This window comes from Triticum aestivum, chromosome 7A (assembly GCF_018294505.1).
Source record: "Triticum aestivum cultivar Chinese Spring chromosome 7A, IWGSC CS RefSeq v2.1, whole genome shotgun sequence".
Lineage (NCBI taxonomy): Eukaryota > Viridiplantae > Streptophyta > Magnoliopsida > Poales > Poaceae > Triticum > Triticum aestivum.
This window is the reverse complement of record NC_057812.1, coordinates 535,223,669-535,230,773: the sequence shown is the minus strand read 5'-3', so window position 1 is coordinate 535,230,773 and position 7,105 is coordinate 535,223,669.

Genomic DNA, 7,105 nt, shown 5'->3' with positions numbered 1-7,105 from the left:
AGGAGGCAACCAAAGGCTTAGATCAAAAGCCCTCCTTCCCCACTATATATAGGAGGGCCAAGGGGGGCGCCGGCCCTAGGAGATCCAATCTCCTAGGGGGGCGGCGGCCAAGGGAGGTTTCCCTCCCCCCCAAGGCACCTAGGGGTGCCTTCCACTAGTGGGACTCCTCCCCTTTGGAAACCCTAGGCGCATGGGCCTATTGGGGCTGGTGCCCTTGGCCCATGTAGGCCAAGGCGCACCCCCTACAGCCCATGTGGGCCCCCGGGGCAGGTGGCCCCACCCGGTGGGCCCTCGGGACCCTTCCAGTGGTCCCGGTACAATACCGATAACCCCGAAACTTGTCCCGATGGCCAAAATAGCACTTCCTATATATAATTCTTTACCTCCGGACCATTTCGGAACTCCTCGTGACGTCTGGGATCTCATCCGGGACTCCGAACAACATTTGGGTTACTGCATATACATATCCCTACAACCCTAGCGTCACCGAACCTTAAGTGTGTAGACCCTATGGGTTCGGGAGATATGTAGACATGACCGAGACGACTCTCCGGTCAATAACCAACAGCGGGATCTGGATACCCATGTTGGCTCCCACACACTCCACGATGATCTCATCGGATGAACCACGATGTCGAGGATTCAAGCAACCCCGTATGCAATTCCCTTTGTCAATCGGTATGTTACTTGCCCGAGATTCGATCGTCGGTATCCCAATACCTTGTTCAATCTCGTTATCGGCAAGTCACTTTACTCGTACCGTAATGCATGATCCCGTGACCAGACACTTGGTCACTTTGAGCTCATTATGATGATGCATTACCGAGTGGGCCCAGTGATACCTCTCCGTCGTACAGAGTGACAAATCCCAGTCTCGATCCGTGTCAACCCAACAGACACTTTCGGAGATACCTGTAGTGCACCTTTATAGTCACCCAGTTATGTTGTGACGTTTGGTACACCCAAAGCACTCCTACGGTATCCGGGAGTTACACGATCTCATGGTCAAAGGAAAAGATACTTGACATTGGAAAGGCTCTAGCAAACGAACTACACGATCTTGCGCTATGCTTAGGATTGGGTCTTGTCCATCACATCATTCTCCTAATGATGTGATCCCGTTATCAATGACATCCAATGTCCATAGCCAGGAAACCATGACTATCTGTTGATCAACGAGCTTAGTCAACTAGAGGCTTACTAGGGACATATTATGGTCTATGTATTCACACGTGTATTACGATTTCCGGATAATACAGTTATAGCATGAATAAAGACAATTATCATGAACAAATAAATATAATAATAATACTTTTATTATTGCCTCTAGGGCATATTTCCAACAGTCTCCCACTTGCACTAGAGTCAATAATCTAGTTACATTGTTATGAATCGAACACCCATGGAATTCTGGTGTTGATCATGTTTTGCCCTAGGGAGAGGTTTAGTCAACGGATCTGCTACATTCAGGTCCGTATGTACTTTACAAATCTCTATGTCTCCATCTTGAACATTTTCACGAATGGAGTTGAAGCGACGCTTGATGTGCCTTGTCTTCTTGTGAAACCTGGGCTCCTTGGCAAGAGCAATAGCTCCAGTGTTGTCACAGAAGAGTTTGATTGGCCCCGACGCATTGGGTATGACTCCTAGGTCGGTGATGAACTCCTTCACCCATATTGCTTCATGTGCTGCCTCCGAGGCTGCCATGTACTCCGCTTCACATGTAGATCCCGCCACGACGCTCTGCTTGCAGCTGCACCAGCTCACTGCTCCACCATTCAACATATACACGTATCCGGTTTGTGACTTAGAGTCATCCAGATCTGTGTCGAAGCTAGCATCGACGTAACCCTTTACGACAAGCTCTTCGTCACCTCCATAAACGAGAAACATGTCCTTTGTCCTTTTCAGGTACTTCAGGATATTCTTGACCGCTGTCCAGTGTTCCTTGCCGGGATTACTTTGGTACCTTCCTACCAAACTTATGGCAAGGTTTACATCAGGTCTGGTACACAGCATGGCATACATAATAGATCCTATGGCTGAAGCATAGGGGATGACACTCATCTCTTCTTTATCTTTTGCCGTGGTCGGGCATTGAGCTGAGCTCAATCTCACACCTTGCAAAACAGGCAAGAACCCTTTCTTGGACTGATCCATTTTGAACTTCTTCAAAATCTTATCAAGGTATGTGCTTTGTGAAAGACCTGTGAGGCATCTCGATCTATCCCTATAGATCTTGATGCCTAATATATAAGCAGCTTCTCCAAGGTCCTTCATTGAAAAACTTTTATTCAAGTAGGCCTTAATGCTGTCCAAGAGTCCTATATCATTTCCCATCAAAAGTATGTCATCTACATATAATATGAGAAATGCTACAGAGCTCCCACTCACTTTCTTGTAAACGCAGGCTTCTCCATAAGTCTGCATAAACCCAAATGCTTTGATCATTTCATCAAAGCAATGTTCTAACTCCGAGATGCTTGCACCAGCCCATAAATGGATCGCTGGAGCTTGCATACCTTGTTAGCATTCTCAGGGTCGACAAAACCTTCCGGCTGCATCATATACAGTTCTTCCTTAAGATAACCGTTAAGGAATGCCGTTTTGACGTCCATTTGCCATATCTCATAATCGTAGTATGCGGCAATTGCTAACATGATTCGGACGGACTTCAGCTTCGCTACGGGAGAGAACGTTTCATCGTAGTCAACCCCTTGAACTTGCCGATAACCCTTAGCGACAAGTTGAGCTTTATAGATGGTAACATTACCATCCGCGTCCGTCTTCCTTTTAAAGATCCATTTGTTTTCTATCGCTCGCCGATCATCGGGCAAGTCTGTCAAAGTCCACACTTTGTTTTCATACATGGATCCTATCTCGAATTTCATGGCTTCAAGCCATTTGTTGGAATTTGGGCCCGCCATCGCTTCTTCATAGTTCGAAGGTTCACCGTTGTCTAACAACATGATTTCCAGGACAGGGTTGCCGTACCACTCTGGTGCGGAACGTGACCTTGTGGACCTACGAAGTTCAGTAGTAACTTGATCTGAAGTTTCATGATCATCATCATTAACCTCCTCTCTAACCGGTGGAGGCATCACAGAAACATTTTCTTGAGGTGCGCTACTCTCCGGTTCAAGAGGTAATACTTCATCAAGTTCCACTTTCCTCCCACTTACTTCTTTCGAGAGAAACTCTTTCTCCAGAAAGAGTTCGTTCTTGGCAACAAAGATCTTGCCTTCGGATCTTAGGTAGAAGGTATACCCAATGGTTTCCTTAGGGTATCCTATGAAGACGCATTTTTCCGACTTGGGTTCGAGCTTCTCAGGTTGAAGTTTCTTGACATAAGCATCACATCCCCAAACTTTTAGAAACGGCAGCTTAGGTTTCTTGCCAAACCATAATTCATACGGTGTCGTCTCAACGGATTTCGACGGAGCCCTATTTAAAGTGAATGCGGCAGTCTCTAAAGCATAGCCCCAAAAAGATAGCGGTAAATCGGTAAGAGACATCATAGATCGCACCATATCTAATAGAGTGCGATTACGACGTTCGGACACACCATTACGCTGAGGTGTTCCAAGCGGCGTGAGTTGTGAAACTATTCCACATTTTCTTAAGTGTGTGCCAAATTCGTGACTCAAGTATTCTCCTCCACGATCTGATCGTAGAAACTTGATTTTCCTGTCACGTTGATTCTCAACTTCACTATGAAATTCCTTGAACTTTTCAAAGGTTTCAGACTTGTGTTTCATTAAGTAGACATACCCATATCTACTCAAGTCATCAGTGAGAGTGAGAACATAACGATATCCTCCGCGAGCCTCAACGCTCATTGGTCCGCACACATCAGTATGTATGATTTCCAACAAGTTGGTCGCTCGCTCCATTGTTCCGGAGAATGGAGTCTTGGTCATCTTGCCCATGAGGCATGGCTCGCATGTGTCAAACGATTCATAATCTAGAGACTCGAAAAGTCCATCAACATGGAGCTTCTTCATGCGCTTGACACCAATGTGACCAAGGCGGCAGTGCCACAAGTATGTGGGACTATCGTTATCAACTTTATATCTTTTGGTATTCACACTATGAATATGTGTAATATTACGTTCGAGATTCATTAAGAATAAACCATTGACCATCGGAGCATGACCATAAAACATATCTCTCATATAAATAGAACAACCATTATTCTCGGATTTAAATGAGTAGCTATCTCGTATTAAATGAGATCCTGATACAATGTTCATGCTCAAACTTGGCACTAAATAACAATTATTGAGGTTTATAACTAATCCCGTAGGTAAATGTAGAGGTAGCGTGCCGACGGCGATCACATCGACCTTGGAACCATTCCCGACGCGCATCGTCACCTCGTCCTTCGCCAGTCTCCGTTTATTCCGCAGCTCCTGCTGTGAGTTACAAATATGAGCAACAACACCGGTATCAAATACCAAGGAGTTACTACGAGTACTGGTAAGGTACACATCAATTACATGTATATCAAATATACCTTTGGTGTTGCCGGCCTTCTTATCCGCTAAGTATTTGGGGCAGTTCCATTTCCAGTGACCCTTCCCTTTGCAATAAAAGCACTCCGTCTCAGGCTTGGGTCCATTCTTTGACTTCTTCCCGGCAGCTTGCTTGCCGGGTGCAGCAACTTCCTTGCCGACCTTCTTGAAGTTCTTTTTACCCTTGCCCTTCTTGAACTTAGTGGTTTTATTCACCATCAACACTTGATGTTCCTTCTTGACTTCTACCTCTGCTGATTTCAGCATAGCAAATACTTCAGGAATGGTCTTTTCCACCCCCTGCATATTGAAGTTCATCACAAAGCTCTTGTAGCTTGGTGGAAGCGACTGGAGGATTCTGTCAATGACCGCATCATCCGGGAGATTAACTCCCAGCTGAGTCAAGCGGTTATGTAACCCAGACATAGTGAGTATGTGCTCACTGACAGAACTATTTTCCTCCATCTTACAACTAAAGAATTTGCCGGAGACTTCATATCTCTCGATCCGGGCATGAGCTTGAAAAACCATTTTCAGCTCTTCGAACATCTCATATGCTCCATATCTCTCAAAACGCTTTTGGAGCCCCGGCTCTAGGCTGTAAAGCATGCCGCACTGAACGAGGGAGTAGTCATCAGCACGTGTCTGCCAAGCGTTCATAACGTCTTGGTTCTGTGGGACAGGTGGATCACCTAGCGGTGCTTGTAGGACATAATCTTTCTTGGCAGCTATGAGGATGATCCTCAGGTTCCGGACCCAGTCCGTGTAGTTGCTGCCATCGTCTTTCAGCTTGGTTTTCTCTAGGAACACGTTGAAGTTGAGGACTACGTTGGCCATTTGATCTACAAGACATATTGTAAAGTTTTTAGACTAAGTTCATGATAATTAAGTTCATCTAATCAAATTATTAATGAACTCCCACTCAGATTAGACATCCCTTTAGTCATCTAAGTGTTACACGATCCGAGTCGACTAGGCCGTGTCCGATCGTCACGTGAGACGGACTAGTCATCGTCGGTGAACATCTTCATGTTGATCGTATCTTCCATACGACTCGTGTTCGACCTTTCGGTCTCTGTGTTCCGAGGCCATGTCTGTACATGCTAGGCTCGTCAAGTTAACCATAAGTGTTTTGCATGTGTAAATCTGTCTTACACCCATTGTATGTGAACGTAAGGATCTATCACACCCGATCATCATGTGGTGCTTCGAAACGACGAACTTTAGCAACGGTGCACAATTAGGGGAGAACACTTCTTGAAATTGTTGTAAGGGATCATCTTATTTACTACCGTCGTTCTAAGTAAACAAGATGAAAAACATGATAAACATCACATGCAATCAAATAATAAAAGTGACATGATATGGCCAATATCACATAGCTCCTTTGATCTCCATCTTGGAGCTCCATGATCATCTTGTCACCGGCATGACACCATGATCTCCATCATCATGATCTCCATCATCGTGTCTCCATGAAGTTGCTCGCCAACTATTACTTCTACTACTATGGCTAACGCGTTTAGCAATAAAGTAAAGTAATTTACATGGCGTTTCTCAATGACACGCATGTCATACAAAAAATATAGACAACTCCTATGGCTCCTGCCGGTTGTCATACTCATCGACATGCAAGTCGTGATTCCTATTACAATAGCATGAACATCTCATACATCACATATAGATCATTCATCATTCATCACAACTTTGGCCATATCATATCACAAAGCACTTGCTGCAAAAACAAGTTAGACGTCCTCTAATTGTTGTTGCAAGTTTTACGTGGCTCAAGTAGGGTTCTAGCAAGAACGTTTTCTTACCTACGTGAAAAGCCACAACGTGATTTGTCAACTTCTATTTACCCTTCATAAGGACCCTTTTAATCGAATCCGCTCCAACTAAAGTGGGAGAGACAGACACCCGCCAGCCACCTTATGCAACTTGTGCATGTTAGTCGGTGGAACCGGTCTCACGTAAGCGTACGTGTAAGGTTGGTCCAGGCCGCTTCATCCCACAATACCGTTGAATCAAGATAAGACTAGTAGCGGCAAGAAAGTTGACAACTCAACGCCCACAACAAATTGTGTTCTACTCGTGCAAGAGAACTACGCATAGACCTAGCTCATGATGCCACTGTTGGGGAACGTTGCAGAAAACAAAATTTTTCCTACGGTTTCACCAAGATCCATCTATGAGTTCATCTAGCAACGAGTGATTAGATGCATCTACATACCTTGTAGATCGCGAGCGGAAGCGTTCAAAGAACGGGGATGAGGTAGTCGAACACGACGTGATCCAAATCACCGGAGATCCTAGCACCGAACGGACGGCACCTCCGCGTTCAACACACGTACGGTCAGCGTAACATCTCCTTCTTCTTGATCCAGCAAGAGGGAAGGAGAGGTTGAGGAAGATGGCTCCAGCAGCAGCACGACGGCGTGGTGGTGATGGAGCTGCAGTACTCCGTCAGGGCTTCGCCAAGCGCTATGGAGGAGGGGAGGTGTTGGAGAGGGAGAAGGAGGCAACCAAAGGCTTAGATCAAAAGCCCTCCTTCCCCACTATATATAGGAGGGCCAAGGGGGGCGCCGACC